Source organism: Myxine glutinosa, chromosome 4 (genome assembly GCF_964187855.1).
Source record: "Myxine glutinosa chromosome 4, kmMyxGlut1.1, whole genome shotgun sequence".
NCBI lineage: Eukaryota > Metazoa > Chordata > Myxini > Myxiniformes > Myxinidae > Myxine > Myxine glutinosa.
In genome coordinates, this window is record NC_136264.1 from 101,881,840 (window position 1) to 101,909,065 (window position 27,226).

At 50.0% G+C, this 27,226-nt stretch overlaps 1 protein-coding gene across 2 annotated transcripts in view; it reads left to right on the top strand.

Moving 5' to 3' along the window:
- Positions 1-27,226, top strand: part of LOC137425053 (cellular tumor antigen p53) — an 88,134-nt gene that overhangs the window by 21,979 nt on the left and 38,929 nt on the right. The window lies entirely within an intron of this gene.

Here is a 27,226-nt window from a genome sequence, read left to right on the forward strand (position 1 = left end):
CACCTTTATTTATTTTTCTGTTGCTTCAATCATTTTTACTATACAGTGCATATATATACACAAGTTAATAAAAAAATTTATGCTAAATTAAAAAGGGAATGGTCGGGATGACAAACTACATTCTAAAAAAGGTCATAAACAAGATCGGGATGATGTTGGTTTAGAGAGTAGCTAACAGTATTGCCGTCACATAACAATCCCTACATCACTGCCTCCAGACTATTGTCTAGGGCTAGGCCTAGATAAAAGTATTAGAAGCTCCTATATATAATTTCTGCAGAAGTATAAGAAGCTCCTATATAATTTCAGGGACTTCTTGCAGCTTCAATTGTCTTTCCTACTTTTCTTTTTTTATCAACTTAGAGTAACCAATCACAAATGGAGATAATTATAGAATGCTGTAATTAGAGATGTCCATGCAGTTTGTAAGAAGTTGATGATCATGTACTGATATAACATTATACTCGGATTGTTAATTTGTACAGTCTCAGTATGTGGCTACACGAAAAAACACGACAAGAGTAATCAAGTACTGTGGTCACCAGTGAAATGTTGGTAGAAGCTTGAAGTAATGATTGATGAAGTGTAAATGAGGCAGTGATGTAGGGATTATGTGATGGCAATACTGGTAGCTACTCTCCAAACCAACATCATCCCCATCTTGTTTAGGACCTTTTTATACTGTAGTTTGTCATCCCCTACATTGCCTTTTTAATTTAGCATAAATTTTTTTATTCACTTGTATATATACATACGAATATATATGCATATGAATATATATATATATATATATATATATATATATATATATATATATATATATAAAACACAGTTTGTGTGTGTGTGTGTGTGTGTAATGTTACCGATAGACTCCTAAACGGAGAGGCTCACGTGCTTGATATTTGGCATAGACCTGGCCATTGAGCCTGGGAAGGACATGGCCGACCTAAAAAAAATTATTTCATAATATTTTTTTACCATATTTTTACCTCAGCGCATTTCAGCGAGGAATATTATGCACGGAATCTGAGGCGGTGGCAGAGCAGCGCGCTGATTCGCTCAGAGCGATCACGTGATGTTCCTTGCCGCCATAAACTCACAGTTACGGGTTTGCACGTAATTCAGAGCGAAAAGCGATTGCGTTTTTTCACATTTCAGCGAGGAACATTGCCATTCACACCACATAGGTTTTTTTTTCTTTCATCTTTAGATCCATATTTTTTTTCAGCGAGGAATATTATACACGGAATCTGAGGCGGTGGCAGAGCAGCGCGCTGATTCGCTCAGAGCGATCACTTGATGTTCCTTGCCGCCATAAACTCACAGCAAGTACCATAGATTTTAGCATGATTAGCATTTAGCATGATTTAGCATAGATAGTAGCATGTTTCACATCGATTTTTTTTCAGCGAGGAATATTATACACGGAATCTGAGCCAGTGGCAGAGCAGCACGCTGATTCGCTCAGAGCGATCACGTGATGTTCCATCCCCGCCGCCAGACCATCTATATATATAAAACACAGTTTGTGTGTGTGTAACGTAATGTTACCTCCCCTCCTCCCTCCGTCCTCCACTCCCCCCTCCATCCTCCCCTTCCCCCCCCTCTCCCTCCCCCCTCCATCCTCCCCTTCCCCCCTTCCCCTTCCCCCTCTTCCCCTTCCCCCTCCCTTCCCCCTCCACCCTACCCCCCTCCCTTCCCCCTCCACCCTACCCCCCTCCCTTCCCCCTCCCCCACCCCTTTCCCCCTCCCCTTCCCCCCTTCCCCTCCCCCTTCCCCACTTACCCTCCCTCACCTCCCCCTCCCCTCCCCCACCTCCCCTTCCCCTCCCCCTTCTCCCCCCCCTCTCCCTCCCCCCTCCATCCTCCCCTTCCCCTTCCCCCTCTTCCCCTTCCCCCTCCACCCTACCCCCCCTCCCTTCCCCCTCCACCCTACCCCCTCCCTTCCCCCTCCCCCACCCCTTTCCCCCTCCCCTTCCCCTCCCCCTTCCCCTCCTCCTTCCCCACTTTCCCTGCGTGAGTGAGTGGGCCCTTTGGCTTAGCGGTTAGGGTGCCGGCTTGGGATCCTAGGATCCTGGGGTTCGAATCCCAGTCGATCGCTGAATTAACGCCAGGGGGGTTGACTCAGCCTGTCATCCTTCCGAGGTCGGCAAATTTGAGTACCAGCTTGCTGGGATGAATGATCCCGGTGTTTACCCCAGTTTAGAATAGGTACACCGTATCCCTGCGCATCATAAGAGGCGACCAAGAGTTGGCGTCAGGAAGGGCATCCGCCATAAAAACATTGCCTCAAAACAGGGAACCATGATTGTCATGGGGCCCGCAAGGCTAACCCCCGCTTTAGCGGGGAAAAATGGCCTTAAAACGATGATTCATTCATTCATTCATTCATTCAGTGAGTGGGCCCTTTGTCTGGGAATAAGTTAAGACTGCTTAAGTGCCTGCTCTGTGTCTCTTCACCTGTATAGCTGTAAATAAACCGTGTTCTTCCTCTTATTTGATTTGTTCCCGTCATTTCACAATTGGCTTAGCATCGCACGAACAGAACCGCTCGAATCGGGTTCAATAAAAGGTAACGGTACGAGTCACGTGATACGCACACCGCTCGGGCATATTCGATTAGCGTGGCTTGTGCGAGGTCCGGTCCCCGTTTTCGTGGCAGTCCCTGTCCGGTCCCCTCTGTACGTCGACGGGCTTCGGGAGATCCGCAACTACATATATATATATATATATATATATATATATATATATATATATATATATATATATATATATGCGGTTTTGAGTTTTGTAGTCAGTATAGTAAAGTTTAAAATTTCCCCCTCATAGTCACACAAACAACATGTAGCCTCGCGATAGTGTAGTTATCTCTTAGTATTTGTGAGCTTAGTCCTTTTCCTATGTTAGTTCTGCGTTGAGTAGAGTAAGGAGAATAGGTCCTACTTCTACTTCCATTGACTATCCCGCCTCCCTATCCTCATGCCTCTTTGTACTGCCTTTGGTTCATTTTGGCGCGAATTAACACGAGGCCGGCTAGGAGGGTCGGGGCAGGACTGATGGACTGAGCAGAGGACTGAGCACCAGCGGTTGAGAGTTGAGTTCCAGCAGCGCGGTGAGCCTAAGAGGACTTTGAGAGATACGCGAGTGAAGAAAGACGCGCATAGAACCAGGATACGCGCTGATATATAAAGCGACGCTCGGTTGAGCTTAAAGCCGAACTGCGTACAGTGCATGAAGTTACGCAAGTGATAACGGCTGTGTAACCGCCAGCCGCGCTGAGAGACGCACATTTTCCGTCCTACCTCATCGGCTGCCTTTTGTTCGGGAGACGCGCTACGAGGACCCTTCCACCGCCTGCTTGCCATCTTCGCAGGACGTGCTGGGACCGTGGAGAGCCGGACGGGGCCGTTCCTTGACGACCACGTCGACGCGTCTGGACGGAACATGAACCTGCCTGCAATTCCCTGTGTGAGTGTGACGGGCCCGAGTCTGGGAAATAAGATGAGACTGACTAAGTGCTGCTCTGTGTCTCTGCGTACCAATCCTTGTACATATGTGTGGGAATAATAATTAAACCTGTGTTCTTCCTTTTCCATTCGATCGTTCTCGTGATTTCCACATTGGCTAAGCGTGGTATGAATAGAACCGCTCAAATTGGGTTCCACTACCTAAAACTGCACGGACCACGTGGTACTCAATCTGCTCGGTGTACCCAGATCACACGTGGCTCGTTGCGTTTTGCCCGGAAGAGGCATTTCAAGTCTCTCGGTTCCGCCAAGCCCAGAAAGAACAAGGGGATTAATCCCCCCGTGGTAAGGGTAAGAAGGGCGGCGGAGAACCGTAACATTTGGTAGTCAGGAGTGGGGATTTGGAACCCGGGACAAAATTTTTGGACAAAATTTTGGACACCAAATTTACATATTGGCCGTAACATTTGGTGTCTGGGAGTGGGATTTGGAACCCTAATAAAAATTTTTTGGACGAATTGGCCCAAAAATTACGAGCGACCAAAATTTAGTATTAAAAGACAAATTGTATATTCGTACCATGGCTAGCCAAGACGGTCGAATGCCGGTGGGGGTAGAAGATGAGGTAGACGATAAGGAAGAGTTAATGACCCAGGACCCACAGGAAGAGCTGGTAGACGAAGGGAGAATTGAAGAGGGGCCGGCAGCAGCGGTAGAAAATGGCGGCGCCTCGCACGTGGCGGGGGCAGCCGGGGCCGCTGAGTGGACCGTGCTCGACATTGGGTTATACCTGGCCCGGATAATGAGGAAATTGGACGCCCAAGGTGACAAATCCACCAACGAAATGAAAGAAATGAAGGACGAACTGAATGCGAAAATGGACGCCCAAAAGAATGACATAAATAAAATGAGTGAAAAAGTAGACATCCGAGGGGAGATATTAAAAGAAATAGGGGAGGACATTGGGCGCAGGTTGAGCGGGGAGGTCGCCTTGGTACACGACGAGGTGACGCGGTGTGAGGAGCGCATGGAGAGCGAGCTTGGGCAGAGCGCAGCTAGGTTGACTGAGGGTATGGAAATCGCGACACGGGGTGTAGAAAAACCGACGGCCGCCGAATTGGACAGAAAATTTTATGCGCGCCGGTGGTGGTCGAGGTAGAAAAGGAAATAATTGAACTCAAAGAAATAATCGAAACCGAACAGACAGTAGAATCGGGGAATGAAGCGCAGGAGAAAGAAATGGAGCCTGAACAAAGTTTGCATTTACATCGTGATGTCGTGCTTGCTAACAAAATGAAAAGTTTGCAGGTGCTGCTGGCGGAGAAGAAGGTCCCCAAAGTGCGTAGGAATAATGGCGGGAATGTGTTTGGCGCGAAAAGGGTTTTGGCGCGCTTGGAAAAGAAACGAAACCCGGGCGGTCGTGGAAGTCCATTATGCGGTGTACGAGGGCGACTGGCGCGCGTGTGAGAGAAAAGTGTGCACAGGAGCACGAGTGTGTGCGAGAAAAGTGTGTTACAGAGTGTGAGGGAGAATGCACACCGGACTGTGTGTGGAAGAGTGTGTTACAGAGTGTGTGAAGGAGTGCACACCCGAGAGTGGGGAAAAAGTGTACGAGGATTGGGTGTGCAACAGGAGAGTGCACACACGTGGGTGTTACAGAGTGTGTGGAAGGTGTGAGTGCGCCTAGGTGTGCAGGTGCGAGTACGGTGTGCGAGGGAGAATGCACATCAGCGGACGTGAGAGGAGAGTGTGCTGTAACAGAATGTATGGAGTGTATGGGGGCGCCGCGGTGTGCGAGTGTGGAGTGGGTCGCGAGGTGTGGTGAGAACGCGGCTCAAGCATCGACACAGACCGGGGCAGTGTTTAGCGCGACGGATAGCCGACGTGAGCCCTCGGTGAGTTGTGTGCGGCAGGGACCGGCGAGGATCGATGCCACGGCCGTGTCACAAGGACCGACGTGCAGGATGCGTGCTGGCCCCCGCCCTGTATGGTTGGTGCCGCGCCGTGGCGGCAAAGGCGAACGGCGAGGTTCAAGGGGAGGTAGGAGAGTTCGGAGCCGCGCCCCCTGGTGGGTGCGGTGCTCCGACCGTGGGTGGTTGGGCCATCGTGCGTGGGACCGCGTGGATCCATGCCTCCTCCCCTGGATCGAAAATGCCAGACGGACCAAACCTACAGTAGACTAACCACCCGCATGGATCGCTCGGCTTTTCGAAGCCAAGCTGTGACGATGTATTCCCACATGGAGAGGCTCCAGTGTAGTGGACGAATGAGGATAGTGTACCCTGCGTGGGGGAATGGTAGTTTTACCATTCCTCACTTCGGGCCCATGAGCATTAGATTAGGGGGATGGCAGTGTTAGGCACATGGGGGGCCAGCGATGGTTACCTCCATGGGGCACCGAAGCTAGCCAAGGGAGGGCTAGGATAATTGTTAGGGAATTAGATGACAGTAGAAGACATGAGAGTTAAGTAGTGACATTGTACTGTAGAGGGGACGTAGGTAGCTTAGCAAGATGATAATGACGAAGGGTGTGCTTAGTGTAAAGGGAAGACGGGGAAGCACGAGTCTTAGGGGAAAAGCAGATAGATAGATGATGTTGTGTGTGCGAGGATTTGTGTATTGAGACAAATGGAGTTGTGTTGAAGTGTATGGGAAAAGGTGTGTGAACACAAAAGGTGTGCGAGGTAAAAGGTGTGCGAATTTGGTGTGTGAGAATATTTGGTGTGGAATGCATGGTGCGAAGGAGTGAGTGGGGGGAGATGGAACCCAATCACGGACGCCCGGGGTGGGTAGTGTAAAGTCAGGTAGAGGGCTCAGGTAAATTGTTTGGATATTGACACCTGTGGTGCAAGTAGTGGCAACGTAGTGCTTTGGAGGGTGCATGAGTCAGTGAAATGGCTGGGCGTGTGGTTTAATTGGTGAGTATGGTTATTGGGGTACTGGTAGTTTGTCGGCCAGGTGAGGCCGCAGGTAGGCTTTGGGAGCCAGTTAGGGTAGTTGTGAGTGGGGGCCGAGGATCCAAGAGAAGGACCCGTGTAGCCCAATGCCAAGGTGGGCATCAGGGGGTAAAGAGCCAGGAGGGGCCTTCCCCAGTTAGTTAGTCGCAGGAGCAGGTAAGCTCGGGTGGCGACTTCAGTGGCGGAGGTGCGCAGGTAGTTGGACCTGGCAGTGGAACCACACGACCCAGCCCTGAAATTGTGCAAGGGCACAGTATGAAAAATTGGGGAGTGAGACCCAAATTCGTCGGGCATCACAGAGTGGGCAATGGGAATTCGGTTCTTAGAACCACATAGTTTAAGAAGGCCGATTGGCAGGGTACGACTCCGGGTAGCTTAAGAGTTAATGTCAGTTAGTGTAGTTAGAAATTGAGGAATTCCCTTCACGCCATCCACAGCCATTCACCAAGGAGGACAAAACTCCACACCAGGGCTTTGTAGACTGATTGAGTGGTTAGACGCATCACGACGTAAAGTGACATTGTTTGTTCCATTCCTTCCTTCCTGGGAGGGATTGGGAGACGAATTTGGATTAGAGGGGGATATGGGAGACAAGACGTAGGGACGAATTTGTAAATACAAGAAAGGGCTAGGGTAGTGTAAGCCGACGTTGGGGGGCACGGACGGCTAGGGACGAGCCTGCTCTGCTCGCTCTTCCGCGCCCCTTGCGCTGTATTACCTTGTATTGCTGTGTACCTTTGTGCGCTTTCCGCTTAGTTGGTCGTGCTTTGTCTCTCCCCCCACCCCAGGACCATTTTGAAGGTGGAACTGTGCAGCACCATCGAACTGTGCAGCATCCCTGCTGCACTTTGCTACATCTGTGCAGCATTCCTTGCTGCACCTTGCTGCATATGTGCAGCACCCCTTGCTGCACTTTGTTACACCTGTGCAGCACCTTGCTGCCACAAACACTTTGCGGCACATTATACACACTTATGGACCACAGGTTTTGTGGCCTTACACCTCTGCTGTGTAGTACCTTGCTGCAGCATCACCTTGCATCTTCGGACCACTTGTTTTGAGTGGCATTAACGTCACGCAGTCAGACCACCTAAGATTGGCCCTGCTTGGCAATGAAATAAAATGAACACATTTGTTGTGCATTTTTAAATTATGGTGTGCTAGGGACGAGAAGATTGGTAAGTTTATTTAGCCCTGAAGAGCAGGAATAGCCTGTATGCCGGTCCGGGGGCTTGCCGGTTTGATATACGCACACAGAAGATGCAAGATGCAAGCAGCAAGAGGCAAGATGCAAGAGGCAAGCAGCAAATGATGACTTTTGAGTGTTTTTGTGCTTGGCTGTGCTTTCTCTCCCCTCCAATCTTCTTTCCAAAAAGGACAGGTCCTGGGTCATAGAATTGTAAATAAGTAAGTTTTTGTGCTTGTATATAAAATGCTGCCCACCGGCTCTATGTTTAGTTTGACCAATTCTGGATTCGGTTAATCGTGAGCGTCATTCTGTTAGAGTAGCTACTCAACGCAGTAGGTGGGACATATTTAGTGTTTTAAAACTGTCGCATACACGGGTTAGAGTAAATGTTAGAGGGAACCACATCTATATGTCACATGTAAAAGTAAAAGTTAGTTCCCAGATCTTTCTCAAAACCGGTCGTTCCAATTTTTGTAAGTTCGACTCGGGGACGAGTCTGTCGAGGGAGAGGGGTAGTGTTGCGGTTTTGAGTTTTGTACAGTCAGTATAATAAAGGTTAAAATTTCCCCCTCATAGTTAGTCACACAAACAACATGTAGCCTCGTGATAGTGTAGTTATCTCTTAATATTTGTGAGCTTAGTCCTTTCCTATGTTAGTTCTGCGTTGAGTAGAGTAAGGAGAATAGGTCCTACTCCTACTTCCATTGACTATCCCGCCTCCCCGGCCCCAGCCTCATGCCTCTTTGTACTGCTTTTTGTTCATTTTGGCGCGAATTAACACGAGGCCGGCTAGGAGGGTCGGGGCAGGACTGACAACTGATGGACTGAGCAGAGGACTGAGCACCAGCGGTTGAGAGTTGAGTTCCAGCAGCGCGGTGAGTGTAAGAGGACTTTGAGAGATACGCGAGTGAAGAAAGACGCGCATTGAACCAGGATACGCGCTGATATATAAAGCGCCGCTCGGTTGAGCTTAAAGCCGAACTGCGTACAGTGCATTAAGTTACGCGAGTGATAACGGCTGTGTAACCGCCAGCCGCGCTGAGAGAAGCGCATTTTCCGTCCTACCTCATCGGCTGCCTTTTGTTCGGGAGACGCGCTACGAGGACCCTTCCACCACCTGCTTGCCATCTTCGCGGGACGTGCTGGGACCGTGGAGAGCCGGACGGGGCCGTTCCTGGACGACCACGTCGACGCGTCTGGACGGACCATGAACCTGCCTGCAATTCCCTGTGTGAGTGTGACGGGCCCGAGTCTGGGAAATAAGATAAGACTGACTAAGTGCTGCTCTGTGTCTCTGCGTACCAATCCTTGTACATACGTGTGGGAATAATAATTAAACCTGTGTTCTTCCTTTTCCATTCGATCGTTCTCGTGATTTCCACATTGGCTAAGCGTGGTACGAATAGAACCGCTCGAATCGGGTTCCACTACCTAAAACTGCACGGACCACGTGGTACTCAATCTGCTCGGTGTACCCAGATCACACGTGGCTCGTGTGAGGCTTGCATCCTCGCTTCCATGGCGGCGCAGGGATTTAGGTACGAGCGAGACTTGGTCCCGAAACCCTACCTTGCGTTTTGCCCGGAAGAGGCGTTTCAAGTCTCTCGGTTCCGCCAAGCCCAGAAAGAACAAGGGGATTAATCCCGCCGTGGTAAGGGTAAGAAGGGCGGTGGAGAACCGTAACAATATATATATATATATATATATATATATATATATATATATATATATATACACAGACTTGGCATTTAATATGGAATATTTTTTTTGTGGGGGTGAACTTACTTTTCAAGATGTCTTAGAACCAAAAGTTCATTGGAATTATGTTGAAATTATTCTAGATTTTGTTAATGTGACCTTTAAAAGAAACAAAAACCACATTTGACATTTCGAAACAAATAAATTGATCCTTGAAAGTGATGTAAACTGATATCGAACTCAATTCATGGACAGTACTGTGTTAAACTTCTCTACGTTTTCCAGAAGTATCTCTTTATTTTGCACATTAGCCAAAAAATTTTTTTAACAAAAACAAAAGCTAAATTATGACTGGGATTACGGACAGTAAAATTACAATTCAGTACTTCGTGTAACCCCCAAGAGCATTCAGGAGAGCATGCGTACACGTTGAGGCATGCTGTTCACGAGATTTGCCAAGGTTTGGACAGGAATCGCTTGCCATGCAGTGACAATAGCCTGCTGAAATTCACGCACAGAGGTCGGCTGCTGGTCCAAGTGGTCGATTTGACGCGTTAATTCTGCCCACAAGTTCGCTATCGGATTCATATCCAGGGATATGGCAGGCCACTCCATATGCTCGACACCACGGTCAGCAAGAAAGTGTTGGATCATGCGAGCACGATGAGGCCGTGCATTGTCATCTTGGAAGACAAAATTTCCTCGAAAGGCTACACGAGCAAATGGAAGCAATGTTTCTTCCAGAATGGCCCTGTACTTGAACTGGTTCAGGTTTCCATTCAGAACAACCAGGTCAGTTTTGCCCCCTGCATGAAAAGCAGCCCAAACGGTCACCCCACCACCTCCAGCTTGGACTCTTGGCACTATACAATCTTTGTTGTAGGCTTCATGCACTTGTCTGCGCACTCGGACCCGGCCATCTTGACGATAGACCAGAAATCTAGACTCGTCACTGAAGATCACGTGATTCCAGTGTCCTGGCTGCCATTGACGGTGCTCTCTGGCCCACTGCAATCGGCGCTGGCGGTGTTGTCTGGTCAGGCGTGGCTTTCTCAGGGGACGCCTGGCACGATAGCCTGCTTGAACCAGTCGTTGGTTGACTAGCCTTCTGGATACAGGCACAATTGTCAGTTGCTGCCACTCAGCCCTAAGCCGATTAGCTGACTTGGTACGGCCATTGCGGACTAACCGGTGCAGCTGGCGATCATCCCTCCTTGTGGTTCTGCGGTGACGTCCCGGCCTCGGTATTGGAGTAGGGACACCCCTCTGAGCATTTCGTTTCAGGATCTTTGACACCTGACCTTGAGTGATGCCATACTGCCGAGCAATAGCACGCTCTTTCATGCCGTAATTTCGTAAAGCCACCACTCCATGACAAACAGCATTGTCGAGTTGACGGACCATCTCCAGAGGAAGCGGCAATAACTTTTGGAGACGTGCAGCAGTTGTTTTCCACTAATACAGAACGCAACAACCCTTGTATACCCGACTGTGAAGCCAATCATCAAATGCACCTGTCCGTACATTTTGCCACGCCACCTGTGATATAAACCTGTTGTTGACTTCTTGCTGCGACAGACAATCAGTGACATGGTTCTTTTAACAAATAAATCACCAAATTGTAAAAGAAACTCACCAGATTGATATACTGAGTTAAGAAAGTAAACCCAAGTCAAGAAAAAAAAAAATTCCATATTAAATGCCAAGACTATATATATATATATATATATATATATATATATATATATATATATATATATATATATATATATATATATATATATATATATATATTGTTACAGACGTGGCTTAGATGTTATTTACCGAGCGGTTTTGGTATGACCACGTCTGCACAAGTTACCCGATTATACCCGAACGTCGACTAATCGCGCTACGCTAGATCAATGAAGGAAAAGACACACAGCTGGGATTCAAATGACACGACACCAGGGTTCAGTTCTCAAGACCTCCGGAGGAGGTTATATTGTTACGGAAGGTTAGATTACAAGGACGAGAGGTACAGCATAGAAAGACAAGCACTTAGACACACTCTTATATTATTCCCAACAGACGACAGATAAACGGGACAAAAGGCTGACTCACACGGGGTTTGATGGCTAGGAAAGCGGGTATCGATGGCTCAAGGTGCACTCTTGGCTCAAGGACAGGGTCGACCCGGTCCGGTCTAGAGATGTGGGGAGGTCGCAGCGCTCGGATGGCGTCTTGTCTGCTCAAGCTGGGGGCGCATCTGACGTCACGTCCGGCGAGTGGCTGCGTATATCCGGCGGGGGGTGACACGCCCTCGGCTCGTTAGCTCCGCCCCATATGGAATCGGCACGTCGCTTCTCATTGGGTGCGTGCGGGGGGGTTACCGGCTCCGCCCTTGACGAGGGACTGACAAGGAGCCCCTTCGTGGTAACCCCGTGGAGCGCATGGTCCGGAGCGCATTTGTCAATGGCGGCTAACCGAGCCGGTGTGATGACGCACACTCCCCCCCCCCCGCGCAGCGTCGTTGTTGTTGTAATTGTTGTTGTAATTGTAGTTGTAGTTGTAGTTGTAGTTGTAGTTGTTGTTGTTGTTGTTGTTTGGGGAAGAAGATGGAAGGAGGTAAGGGAAGGTCCTAAACTCACTACTGGTGCCATATAATCACATTCTGGTGCAACGAAGAGTCAGAATTAATGGAAAGGAGTCCTTAACTGACATAGACTAAGAATAACTAGCAAGATGTCCGAAAGTTGTCTACGTGTGATGCGGTGGACCTGGGCACGACATTTAATGGGGGAAAAAGGGGAAGGTCGGCTCTACTGATTGTTGTTTACAGACAATGGGACTAGGGAATGGGGGATTGGGGATAGTTGGGGAGTATTGGGGAAATAGGGGAATATTTACAAGCGGATATGGAGGCCAAATTCCATATTCGCAACATTGCACCCTTCTCTACCCTCGGGGCGTCCCGACCCGATAAATTTTTACCTACTTTAGTGTGGCACGCAATGTAGTTCCCTCTACTATTAACTCTACCCTGAGTGCGACAGTTTTACAGATATTCACAAATGAGTAAATATGTCCCCCTGCGACGTTGCACCCTTCTCCTCACAGAAACACACCCACAGGATAACCGAATCCGGAAAGAATCCTCAAACTAAACATACAGCCGGTAGGGAGCATTATTTACACAAGACTACGCTGATATTTACACTACGATCCAGGACCTGTTTTTGGAGGAACACATGCAGATGTTATGCATAGAGAGAGCACGCATGCTAGCATCGATACACCAACCCACGAGTGCTCTGTGGCCTACGGCCTTTAATAATGTGCAGAGCACCCCTTCCAAGCATCAAGCACCACCCCATCACACAGTGAGCACCATCCGGTGCACCAATAAAGTGTTTATAAATCACCGGTGGTGTCGCAGCCGGCCGATGTTCTGCCGCTGGTCTTGCCTTCGTGTGGTGCACTTGGCCTTCTTGCCTCTTTCAAAAAAATAAAGAAAGGCGCCAACCGCGTCCATTTCTATATTGTGGCCTTCAGTGGTGTCAACTAAAAGTGGTTCACCTGCATGGCATAGGTGCCACGTTGACCCATAGGTCCATCCACGGGTGGTGCTTGGCCGCAAAAGAGCTGCGGTCCATGGTGGGTGGCCACAAACATTGCGGTCCATATGGTGTATCGATCCAAGCAGCAAACAGCGAAAGTGCAGGCCCACAACTGCGTAGCCAGCACCTCTCTCTCCTCTCTCTCTACCCCAAAGCCAGATCCTCGGAGGTGGGAGACAAAAGAAAAGACAAGTGAGTAAGGTGGTAAGGGCGCAAAAGTGCACGCAATGTAAGATGATGCACACTGGGGGCACATGGGAACCAGGTGAGACAGGTACGTTTCTATCGTACGCCCCCCCCCCCCCCACCAGGTAACCTACATGGCCCCTCCCTTACCCCTTACTGTATCCACACAACACAACACTACCCATAAACATCTACTTTACAAATCAACAAACATCCCTACTGTCTTCCCCGTTCCTCCCATTAACCAAATTCGTCTTCTCTCCCTCCTAACCAATCAAATTTGCCATTTTCAACTTTCATCATAATTTGCCATCTCCAACTCAACATCATAATTTGCCATTACCAATTCATCATCAGTCCCTCCTAGGGAGGGAGAGATGGAATCACCCCAATGTCTCATCCACGTCGTGATGCGTCTCACAATCCACACAGCAATTTCATTTCCTGCAACAAAACAAAGAAAACACAGGTGTGGAGTCATCATCATCACCACAGGTAAGTGGCTGCGTATGGTGCGACAGGTTCATCAATCCTAACTATTTCCTAAGTGACTTTAACAACTTTACACTACCCGGGGTCTTTCTCCGGCCAAACCATTGGCCCTCTTACACTATGGGTTCTAAAAAACCAATTCCCATTGGCCAGACTGTGGTGCTCTTCAATTTGGGGTCTCACTCCCCCGATTCATCTCCCGGTGCCCTCGCACAATTTCTGGGCTGTGGCGTGTACCTCTCCCAGTGGGTCTACCCACCTGCACACCTCCACCACTGCAGTTGCCTCCGAGCTTACCTGCTCCTCACCCTAACCTAACTACCTGGGGAAGGCCCTCTGGCTCTCTCCCCACTCGGTGCCCTCTCTGGCACTGGGCTACCCGGGTCCGTCCTCCGGATCCTCGGGCCCCATCCACAACTCTACCGGCTCCCAGAGCCCACCTGCGGCCTCACCTGGCCGACATCCTCACAGTGGTGGAGTGCCCAACCAACTACACACACTAACAGGCTACACGCCCAGCCATTTCCACAACACTAATGCACCCATCCACAACACCATTCTGCCACCGCACCACAAATGCCAATATCCAACCACAATTTACCTGTACCCTCTACCTAACACTTACACTACCCGCCCCGGGTACTCGTGAAAGGGGTCCACTCTTCCCCCATCCACACCTTCGCACCATGCTCACCACTCCGTACCACTTACTCCAACTCTCTCCACACACCTGTACCTGCACACCTGTGCTCTCACACCTGGTGCCACCTGCACCCTTCTCTCCCCAAGCGCATTCGCGCTGATCCACAACACTTACTACTCATACACTGCTCCACACACCTGTCCAGTTGCACACCTGTGCAATCACACCTGTTCAATTCTCACACACACGGCATCATCTCAGCTAACTACTCCCTTCTGAAACTTGCGCTTCCCAGTCGTCCCTTTAAACTATTGCGCTCCCACGTCATTATCATCCATACTAATCTACCTGCTTCCCCACTACAGGTATCAGTCACTAACTAAACTTATCGTCACCTAATGTCATCTTCGCTAGATCCCTACCGTTATATCCTAACCCACCCGGGCTAGTTTTCACTGCCATACACCCCATAATCTAGTGCTCCTTTGCCCCCACATATGGGAAGGATGGTGGTTTTGCCATCCCACCACATCGGGGGTCTCTCACTACCAATTTTGCACATCAAATTTCAACAAATTAAAAATTTGGCCAATCACTGCCCATCATCTGCCAATCACTACTGCCTATCCCTTGCCAATCATCAAATTTTGTTTTTCTAATTTCGGGGCCAAAACACTAACCTCATCACCCAGTCTACTCACTAATACCTCTCGGTGCGCCAATCCCTGTCCAAAGCCCGGCTTCGTAAAGCCAAGCAATGGATGCTGGTTGTTTTGTGCCAGCGGCTGGATACATCCCGCATTCGGTGCAGGGAAGGAGGTTTACCCGGGCCGAGATCCCACGCACCATCTCGGCACGGAGCCATCCCATGGCTCGATCTCGGCCTGCCGGAATGCCTCAACAAAAAGTGGTCGCCATGACGACTCTTTCTATTGGGCCGCCCGCTCCGCCTAGTGGAGCACGGACGCGGCCGTTCAAAGCGAGGCCCAGCACGCAACGAGGGCCCGATTCGGCTATAAGTCGTTCTAAACTCTACCCCGTCTAACGTCGATGCTTCACCTGGACGCTTACACCCCGCAGCCCGTTCCTTGCTCACACATCCAGCCGTGCCCATGCTCCTCGTACCTTTCCTTACACACCCAGGTACACCCATTCCACTCACAGGCTTGGTCACACACCTGACCACCGAACACTTTGGCACACATTCGTTGCTCGCACACCTCACCAATACACCGCTTCGCGCCCCTTCCTCGGTCACCTCCTCTGTGACAATCACCGGTGTGCCCTCATTCGCACACCCAACCACGTGCCTCACCACCAACTCCAGCGTGCATTCCCACTCACGCTCTACCATTCCAGGTGTGCATCCTTCCATCCCAGGTGTACATCCTCGCGCACCTGTCACACCCAACTCACGCTCCTTGTCACTCTCACTACTCTCACCACCACTCTTGACAACGCACTCACCCTTACTCTTGACCGCACACTCTTTCCCCATGCACCTGTCCGTCACACACCTTTCTCGCGCACACTCTCCCGTTACACCCTCCACAGGTGTGCATTCTTCCTTGCCTTTGACAGGTCACACACCTTTCTCGCGCACACTCCTGCGCACACTCTCCCGTCACACCCTCTGTAACACTTACCACACCGCGCTTCCATGTGCCCCCTCGCACACGCGCTACGACCGACTCATTCTCGCCAGCACCCTCACTCCTTGGCACACACTTTTTCCTCACACACCCCAGAGTCGGACTTTCTCGCACACCTCCTTTTTCGCACACCAGACCTGTCGCACACTTCACCCACGGCCTCTCACGAACACCCGGGTCCATCTCGACCCCCAAGCTTCTTAAATCCCCTGGCGCATCATACGCACGACCATATTGGTCACCACTTACACCGGGTCCTCTTCCTCTTCGCTTCTCCTCCATCACCTGCGAATCCCTCATCCGGTTAATGAGCACATCATCACGATCCAAACACAGACTTTGCACCAATTCTTTTATCTCCTCTTTTATCTCTTTCTTATCCCCTCTCCGTCGCTTCTTAATTTCGCTAATCCCTTCTTCCACTTCTTCTAATTTGTGCTTCACTTCTTTTATTCCCCGGTACGTCTCCTCAAGCTCGTCCTCCAAGGCTACCTTGACCGTTTCCATGTGCGTCCTCACCTGCCGGTCCTTCGTCTCCATTACCTCTTTCACCTCGTCCAACCTCGTTGTCAGTCCCTCACGTACCATCTGACATTCCCTTTTAATTACCCCTACGTCCTTTTTCATCTCCTTCTGTGTCGATTTTAAACCCTCTATTACCGCTGTGTTCTTCTTTACCTGGTCCCCCAACTCCTTTTGTCCCACTGTCAGTTGTTCTACTCCCAGCGTCAACTCCTCTATACCACTTTGCAATTTTACAGTCCCCTTTCTCACCTCCTTCTCCATGCGCTCCTTACAGTGCCTCACCTCCTCGCGCACTCCTCCGACTTCCTCACTCACACCTCTTCTGATCTCCTCTCCCATCACTTGCATCTCCTGCCCAGATGCCACCCTCATCTGCTCCATTTCCTCCCTGTGAGCATCCAGTTTGGCTTCTACCCCCATTCTGACCCCCTCTATCTGCTGCCCCATTTGGTTAACTTCCCTTTCCGCTTGGTCCCTCATGTCCCTCAATTTGCCTTCCATGGTGTTTTCTAACCCCTCTAACCCTTTTTGCATCCCTTCCATTTGATTCTCTTGAGCGGCCATTCTGTTTTCTACCCCCGTTAACCCATGTTTCACTCCCTCTATCTGATTCTCTTGAGCGGCCATTCTGTTTTCTACCCCCGTTAACCCATTTCTCACCTCTTTTATCCCGTTGTCTAACCCCTCAAAATTATTGTCTAACTCCTTAAAATTATTGTCTAATCCCTCACTGGTACCCCTCGCTTCGTCCCTCATTACCCCCATTTCGTTTCCCATTACCCCCATTTGGTTTCCCATTACCCCCATTTGGTTTCCCATTACCCCCATTTGGCCCTCCAATCGCTCACTCTGAGCCCTCATTTGCTCACTCTGAGCCCTCATTTCCTCCCTATTCTGGGCCATAAGGGCCTTCATTTGTATGAAAAACAAGTTCAAATCCACCGGTGGCGCCACTACGGTCGCGGGCGTGGACGCCGTGGCCACCTCGTGCATGACAACGCTATTTTGCGACCCTGCCGCCCTCACTGCTTCGCTCTCCTCCCGTCCCTCAATTTGGTCCTGGACCGACCCTGCCTCACTCTCCCCTACCGGACCCCAGCTGTCTTGATCCGCCATAGCGCGACTTTCAAAATTCGGGTTTTTATTTTCGTATAACAAAATCAAATTTCGCCGTTATAATTTCGCGCGGGAAACGCGCTCCGAATCGATTCTAATTGTTACAAATTTGGGCCTAATAAATTTAGTCCCGGGTTCGAATTCCACTCCTCGACACCAATTGTTACAGACGTGGCTTAGATGTTATTTACCGAGCGGTTTTGGTATGACCACGTCTGCACAAGTTACCCGATTATACCCGAACGTCGACTAATCGCGCTACGCTAGATCAATGAAGGAAAAGACACACAGCTGGGATTCAAATGACACGACACCAGGGTTCAGTTCTCAAGACCTCCGGAGGAGGTTATATTGTTACGGAAGGTTAGATTACAAGGACGAGAGGTACAGCATAGAAAGACAAGCACTTAGACACACTCTTATATTATTCCCAACAGACGACAGATAAACGGGACAAAAGGCTGACTCACACGGGGTTTGATGGCTAGGAAAGCGGGTATCGATGGCTCAAGGTGCACTCTTGGCTCAAGGACAGGGTCGACCCGGTCCGGTCTAGAGATGCGGGGAGGTCGCAGCGCTCGGATGGCGTCTTGTCTGCTCAAGCTGGGGGCGCATCTGACGTCACGTCCGGCGAGTGGCTGCGTATATCCGGCGGGGGGTGACACGCCCTCGGCTCGTTAGCTCCGCCCCAGATGGAATCGGCACGTCGCTTCTCATTGGGTGCGTGCGGGGGGGTTACCGGCTCCGCCCTTGACGAGGGACTGACAAGGAGCCCCTTCGTGGTAACCCCGTGGAGCGCATGGTCCGGAGCGCATTTGTCAATGGCGGCTAACCGAGCCGGTGTGATGACGCACACTCCCCCCCCCCGCGCAGCGTCGTTGTTGTTGTAATTGTTGTTGTAATTGTAGTTGTAGTTGTAGTTGTAGTTGTTGTTGTTGTTGTTGTTTGGGGAAGAAGATGGAAGGAGGTAAGGGAAGGTCCTAAACTCACTACTGGTGCCATATAATCACATTCTGGTGCAACGAAGAGTCAGAATTAATGGAAAGGAGTCCTTAACTGACATAGACTAAGAATAACTAGCAAGATGTCCGAAAGTTGTCTACGTGTGATGCGGTGGACCTGGGCACGACATTTAATGGGGGAAAAAGGGGAAGGTCGGCTCTACTGATTGTTGTTTACAGACAATGGGACTAGGGAATGGGGGATTGGGGATAGTTGGGGAGTATTGGGGAAATAGGGGAATATTTACAAGCGGATATGGAGGCCAAATTCCATATTCGCAACAATATATATATAATATAACCACCTTTAGAGGCCATTTTTCCCCGCAAAGCGGGGGTTGGCCTTTTTCGGGAACCGTGGTTGTTGTTGTTTTTTTTTTTTTGGTCCCCTTTTTGAAGCAATGTTTTACGGCCGGATGCCCTTCCTGACGCCAACCCTTTTTGCCGCCTTTAACGACAAACAGGGAATTACCAGTGAACTGGTACTCAATTTGCCGACCTCGAAAGGATGACAGGCTGAGTCAACCCCATATATATATATATATATATATATATATATATATATATATATATATATATATATATATATATATATATATATATATATACATACATACATATTGTTGTGGTTTTAGAACCCACACTTGTGTAAATATGACATTATTAAATGGTTAAAGGTTGCACCCCATAGTTAGGCCACAAGCAACACGTAGGCCACCATAGGACTTCAGTTATTTCATTAGTATGTGTATTAGATAAGGCCGTGTTTCCAATAGTTGAATCTGCGTTGTGTTAATCAAATAAGAAGTAGGCCCCATTCCGTTCAGTTTGCAACCTCCCTCTCCAAGCGACGCCATTACGTGCCCTCCAGTCTGCCCTATGGCTCTCCCAATTTGTTACGCGCCTTTGTTAGCAGCGTTCGCTGCCTTGAGCTGGAGCTCGCTCAAACGCCGCCATAAGCCACGCGGTGAGGCCCGGAAAAAGGGGGCGGAACGCCAAGAAGAAGGTGTGGCCACGTCATCCAGCCGTCAAAGGCGGAGCCAGTAAGCCCCCACCAGCCAACCAGGGCTGAAGGGACATCGCTGGCAGGCGTGGCTTTTGGGCTCGCGGAGCGATCGTTGCTTGCGTTATAAAAGCACGAACGTAAAGCCCTTTCAAGAGACTCATGCGCCGGCGTTTGTTAAAGAGGACGTGTTGGAAGAGTGGCTTGGAGAAGGACTGAGAAGAAGAAAGGCGCGCTTGTTAAAGAGGACATTGGGGAGAGAGAGGGCGTTTGGCACAAGTGTGCACATATTACATACGCAGGACACCAGCTTCCCCCCGCTATATAATTGTCCGGTCGCGTTCAACTACATGCGGAGCTGCCTGCCGGGTTTCGCCCGCTGGACCGGAGCCTGGACTGGAGCCGACCGGAGCCTGGACCCCATCGCCGGACCTTCCGCCCTACCATCTACAATCCCTGTGTGAGTGTCTGAGACTGGCCTGTTGTCCTGGGTATTAAGGATAAGACTGCTTTAAGACTGCCCTGTGTCACTGCTTCTTCCTCTTCCTATCCTGTACATTCTTTCGTTTCCTCTTCTCTTTCTGTACATTTGTAATAAATTGCCTTGTTCTTTCTTGGTTTCCTCTTATCCGATCGCTTCCGTCTTTTCTCCAATTGGGTAAGCGTGGCACGATCGCAACCGCTATAATCGGGTTTAGTCCCTGTTAATGGCTCGGATCGCGGATTGCTATCGGCTCGGCATTTTCCATCATATCCGTGGTTCGAGCGGGAGTTATCTCCTTGCTTTACGGCCGGTGGCAGTACTTAGGTAATTGGACTAAGACTCGACCAACAACCCTACTTACCACCGGCCGGAAGGAACGTTATAACTTCTAAGGACTCGGGTCGGCCAGATAAAAAGACAAGGGGATTAACCCCCCCCCCCCCCCCTTGATAAGGGGAGCGCCGACGTCCGAGATCCGTAACAACTGGTGTCGGGGAGTGGGATTTGGACCCGAACCAAATTTTTTATATATCTGACAAATTTGGTCAAAATTACGAGTGCCGAAATTTTATTTAACATCTAAATTTGAATCGTGCCATGGATAACCAAGGCGATCGGATGCCGGTGGGGGTAAATGAGGAGGTTGAGGAAGGGTTAGAATCAACCCAGGACCCCAGGGAAGAAGTGGGAGAGATGGAGGAGGAAATTAAAGAAGGTGCGGTCGTGGGGGTTGCAGGCGCACAAAATGGCGGCGCCTCGCACATGGCGACGAGGCCGCGCCCGCTGCGCGAGTGGGACGGATGGATATGCAGGCCCTCATTGCGCAGCTGCAGGCAGCCATACAAATGGGGTTGGGAAACAAATTGAGGGAATGAGAAATGAATTGGGAAGCCAAATTGGGGGATTAGATAGAAAAATTGGGGGATTGAGGAAAGAGATGGGAGACATGAGGGCCGATAGTGAGGGAATGGAAAATAGAATGGGGGAGCAATTGGGAAGTCAAATTGGGGGGTTAGAATGCAAATTGGGAGGATTCGAAAGCAAATTAGGGGGCCATTTGAAGGACATGGGTGGCCAAGCCCGAGAAATAAATGAGGGGTTGGCGAGGGGGGAAGCCAGGTAACAGATAAAACAGATGGGGGAGGACAGAGACCGCAGGTCAAGCGGGAAATGCACAAGGGTATGCGGCTTGAGGAACGCAGGAAAAGCGAGGCTGAGCAAGGCGCAGTTACGTGGACCGGGGTAGAAATCGCGACCCGGGGTATGGGAAAGCCGACGACCACAGAATTAGAAAATTTGATTTTATTAGCTCCAGCAGTCGTCGAGCTTAATAAAGAAAAATAATTAATTCAAATTGAAAAAGAAATAACCGAAATTGGGATTGGAGAGACGGCAGGCATAGAGGCATTATCGGAGATGGAGATGGAATGCGCGCAAAGTTTGGATTCGCATCATGATGCCGTACTTATTAACCAAATGGAAAGTTTGCAGGTGGTGGAGGAGCGAAGAAGAGGAAACGCCAAGGTAAGTAGGGTGGTGTATGGTGCGAAGAGGTTTGGCGCGAAAGGATTTTTCACGCGCTTGGGATCCAGACGTCACCCGGGCGCTCGTAGAAGGTCCGTGGTGAAAGTATAGCTCGTATAAAGTATAGCTAGGATGAAAGTGTGAAAGCGAATGGCGTGCGTGAGCGAACGGCGCCGAAGCGCGAGTGTATTACAGAGTGCGAGGAAGGATGCACGACAGAGTGTGGAAGTGAGGGAGAATGCACAATGGAGTGTATGTGTGAGAGTGAGAGCGATACAGAGAGTGAGATGGATGGAGAGAGTGTGCAGGGATGCACACCGGAGCACGTGATTGGGTGTGCGACAGGGGATTGCACACCCGTGGGTAGGTGTGCGCTGAGTGGGTGGATGCAAGAGTGCACACCCACGAGTGTTATGGAGTACGTAACGGGGGAGAGTGCACGGGAGGAGTGCGTGGAAGAGAGGTGTGTAACGGAGTGTGCGAGTAGAATGAGCGCGAGAATGTGCGCGAGAGTGTGTAGTAACGGAGTGTATGGGATTTGTGAGTACTAGGGCATGCCCGTACTATATATAAGCTAGGACGTGCCCGTACGTGGGTGCCCGTTCCTTGCCAAAAAAAAAAAAAAAAAAAATTTGTGTAGGGGTGTGTGTGTGTAAACATCCTAGGGCGTGCCCGTACGTGGGTGCAAAAAAACATGCGTGCAAACAACAACAACAAAAAAAAACTTTGAAACCACGTGGCAGTAACGACCACAGAACCCCCCCCCCTCTATTTACATGAATGGTTTGGTCCATTCGCAACGACCACAGAACCCCCCCCCCCTCTATTTACATGCAATGGTTTGGTCCAAAGCGAACGGTTTGGTCCATTCGATGTGATTCGATGATTCGATGTGAATGGTTTGGTCCATTCGCAACGACCACAGAACCCCCCCCTCTATTTACATGAATGGTTTGGTCCATTCGCAAAGCCCTCTGCAAGCTCTCTGATTGGTTGAATCGTTTTTTGGACATAGCTCGGTAAGTAATTGTCCGATTAATATGAAACCTTGAAAAGGCACATCCTCGGGTCCCCAGCAATATACCTGGCAAGTTAAAAGTATATCGGACCCGTGGTTGTCGAGAAACAGCGGTCACAGACAAACGTACAAACGTACAGACAGAGATTACTGGAATTATAGATAGATGGGAAGAGTCGCGTGTGGATGTGAAAATGCGATTCGAGCATCGACGGTGACCGGGGCAGCGCTTAGGCTGACGGATAGCCGACCCGAGCTCTCGGGGCATGGTGCGTTTTGTGTGCTGCGGGGGCCGGCGGGGATCGTTGCCGCGGCGCTTTTGCAAGGAGCGCCGTGCACGATCCGGGCCGGGCTCCGCCCTGTATGGTCGGTGCCTCGTCGTAGCGGCGAGCGGCACGATTCCGGGGGAGAAAGGCCAGGTCGGACCTTCGCCCCCTGGCGGGCACGGTGTACCGACCGGGCGAGGTTGGGTCATCGGGCCGGAGACCGAAAGGGTCCGCGCCGAGATGGACCTTGGAACCTCGGCCCGAGTATGCCTCCTCCCCAGAATCGAAAATGCCGGACGGACCCAACCAACAGGAGACTGACCATCCGCACGCATTGCTCGGCCTTGCGAAGCCGAGCTGCGAGAATGTATTCCCGCACGAGAGGCTCAAGTACAATGGACTAGTAGTAGTAGTAATGGCGATATTGATGTAGAGGGATGGTGGCTCTACCATCCCTCACATCTTCTGGGGGCAAAGGAGCTATAGTTTTATGGGGTTTGGCAGTGCAAGCTCGCCGAGGGTGGGTTAGGATAATGTTAGGACCTAGAGATGACCATAGGTCACTCGAGATTTAAGTAGTGACTTTTGTACAGGTAGTGGGGACGTAGTCAGATTAGGTGGATGATAACGACGAGGGAGTGCTTAGTATAAGGGATGACGGGGAGCACTAGTATTAGAAGGGAGTAGTTAGTTTAAATGATGCTGTGTGTATGGAGTGTAGTTTATTAAATAAGGAATTGAATGAATGTTTTGCTGGTGAGCATGTTGAAATGAGGAATTGAGCGTGGGAAGATTTCAGAGCATCAGGCAATGGTTTGGAGAAGTGATGTATTGTGAGCGTATTGTGGATGAATGTAATGAAGTTGGTTGAATAAATTGCTTGCTTAGTGTGCAAGTGGAGATTTGGTGAGTGGTAATAAATGGTGTGGAGTGCTTGTTGGGTGGAGTGAGTATTGTGGAATGAGTGGAGTGGAGTGCATGGTGCGAAGGAGTGAATGGGGGAAGGAAGGAACCCTTCACGAATACCCGGGGAGGGTAGTTTAAAGTTAGGTAGAGGGCGTAGGTAAATTGGTCGGATATTGACATCTGTGATGCGGGAAGTAGCAGAGTACTGCTTGGATGGGTGCATAAGTGTATGGAATGGCTGGGCGTGTGGCCTGTTAGTGCGTATGGTTGGTTGAGCACGCCGCCACTGGTAGTCTGTCGGCCAGGTGAGGCCGCAGGTAGGCTCTGGGAGCCAGGTTAGAGTTCAGTGGGGCCCGAGGATCCAAGGGAAGGACCCGGGTTGCCCAATGCCAAGGAGAGCAGTAGTGGGGTGAGAGAGCCAGGAGGGCCTTCCCCAAGCTAGGTTAGGGTGAAGGAGCTAGGCAAGCTCGGGTGGCGACGTTCAGTGGCGGAGATGCGCAGGTAAGTAGGACCTGCTAGGGGAGCCACACGACCCAGCCCCGAAATTGTGCGAGGGCACAGCGTAGAAAAATCAGGGGAGTGAGACCCCAAAAAATTGGGAGTGTGCCACAGTATGTGCAATGGGAATTGGTTTCTAGAACCACATAGTGTAAAGTGGCCAATGGATTGGCAGGGTAAGACCCCGGGTACAGTAAAGAGTTAATGTCATTTAGAAAGTATAGCTAGGATAAAAGTCTCTTCGCACCATCCGCATCCACTCACCGAGGTGATATAACTCCACACAATGTTTTGCAGATGATTTGGGAATGTAAGACGCATCTTGACGTGGGTGAGACATTGTGGTTATTCCATCTCTTCCTCCTTAGGAGGGATTGGTGACAAATTTGGATTAGAGGCGATGGGAAAGACAAAACGTAGAGACGAATTGGTAAATTTGTAAATTGTGTAAATACAGGGAAGGGCAAGGGTAGAGTAGATGGACATGGGGGGTGACGAACGAGTAGGGACGAGCTTTCTCGGCTCGCTCTCCCACGCCCCTCATCATGCATTGCCTTGTTTTTATGTGTACCCTTACGCCCTTTCCCCGCTAATCTGCCTTGTCTTCCTTCCCCACTCATGGACCATGTTCTTTTGTGTCCGAGGGGAGTGTGCAGGTGCCCTGGATTGTGCGCACGCACCATTGCTGCCTCCTGCCTGCACTGATGCACCATATGGACCACACGTTCTGTGGCCTGGCACCACTTATGGACCACACGTTCTCTGGCCTGGCCCCTCTGCTAGGACCGACCATTGTTGCCAGCGGTATCTGGCTTGCGGACCACTGTTTTATGTCGCATCTATGCCCAGCAGTGGACCACCTGAGTTGGCCCTGCTGGCCACAAATTAAAAAAACGGACACGGTGTGTGCCCTTTTTATTAATTGAAACAACATCAAGCAAGAAGATCAGGCCAAGATGCATCGGCCCAGCAGAGAAGCAAGAAGACATCATTCATCATTTTATTATTTTTGAAATGTTTGGTGCATTTTCATGATCGTGCTTTTTGGAACATTTTTTTTATTATGGTGCATATTGGTACATATGGGTATGGTGTATCGGTGCAGTGCATGGCAATGGCATTTCCTCTTATCAAAACATCTTCTCTTTTTCCCACAAAAGACAGGTCCTGGGTGCTAGTTTTGTAAATAATCAAATTATTAGTGTCTTGTAAATAATGCTCCCCACCGGCACTATGTGTAGTTTGAAGACCATTCCGTAATTCGGTTAATTGTGGGTGTGAGTCAGTTAGATAGGACGCAACGCAGCAGGGGGGACATATTTAGTGTTAAAACTGTCGCACTCAGGGTAGTAGGTTAAAAGTAGAGGGTAACCACACCTAAGTGTCACATTAATTTAAAAGATAGCCCTTTTGTTTCGGCTCGGGACGAGCCTGGAAAAAGGGGGGGGGGGTGCAGTGTTGCGGTTTTAGAACCCACACTTGTGTAAATATGACATTATTAAATGGTTAAAGGTTGCACCCCATAGTTAGGCCACAAGCAACACGTAGACCACCATAGGACTTCAGTTATTTCATTAGTATGTGTATTAGATAAGGCCGTGTTTCCAATAGTTGAATCTGTGTTGTGTCAATCAAATAAGAAGTAGGCCCCATTCCGTTCAGTTTGCAACCTCCCTCTCCAAGCGACGCCATTACGCGCCCTCCAGTCTGCCCTATGGCTCTCCCAATTTGTTACGCGCCTTTGTTAGCAGCGTTCGCTGCCTTGAGCTGGAGCTCGCTCAAATACCGCCATAAGCCACGCGGTGAGGCCCGGAAAAAGGGGGCAGAACGCCAAGAAGAAGGTGTGGCCACGTCATCCAGCCGTCAAAGGCGGAGCCGGTAAGCCCTCACCAGCCAACCAGGGCTGAAGGGACATCGCTGGCAGGCGTGGCTTTTGGGCTCGCGGAGCGATCGTTGCTTGCGTTATAAAAGCACGAACGTAAAGCCCTTTCAAGAGACTCATGCGCCGGCGTTTGTTAAAGAGGACGTGTTGGAAGGGTGGCTTGGAGAAGGACTGAGAAGAAGAAGGGCGCGCTTGTTAAAGAGGACATTGGGGAGAGGGAGGGCGTTTGGCACAAGTGTGCACATATTACATACGCAGGACACCAGCTTCCCCCTGCTATATAATTGTCCGTTCGCGTTCAACTACACGTGGAGCTGCCTGCCAGGTTTCGCCCGCTGGACCGGAGCCTGGACTGGAGCCGACCAGAGCCTGGACCCCATCGCCGGACCTTCCGCCCTACCATCTACAATCCCCATGTGAGTGTCTGAGACTGGCCCATTGTCCTGGATATTAAGGATAAGACTGCTTTAAGACTGCCCTGTGTAACTGCTTCTTCCTCTTCCTATCCTGTACATTCTTTCGTTTCCTCTTCTCTTTCTGTACATTTGTAATAAATTGCCTTGTTCTTTCTTGGTTTCCTCTTATCTGATCGCATCCGTCTTTTCTCCAATTGGGTAAGCGTGGCACGATCGCAACCGCTATAATCAGGTTTAGTCCCTGTTAACGGCTCGGATCGTGGATTGCTATCTGCTCGGCATTTTCCATCATATCCGTGGTTCGAGCGGGAGTTATCTCCTTGCTTTACGGCCGGTGGTAGTACTTAGGTAATTGGACTAAGACTCGACCAACAACCCTACTTACCACCGGCCGGAAGGAACGTTATAACTTCTAAGGACTCGGGACGGCCAGATAAAAAGACATGGGGATTAACCCCCCCCCCCCCCTTGATAATGGGAGCGCCGACGTCCGAGATCCGTAACAATATATAACTGTGAGAAATCGTAGAAACTCCACAGTACGAGCAGGGCGTCTCATTTGCATTAAATAAATAATCGGGAGATTAAATCAGACGCGGACGTAGCTTCAGGACGTCGATCTTTAATTTTCGACAAGCTTTCGACCAACAAAGGTCTTCTTCTTAGTCTACAGAAACAACAGGCATGTATATCAGACAAGTATGT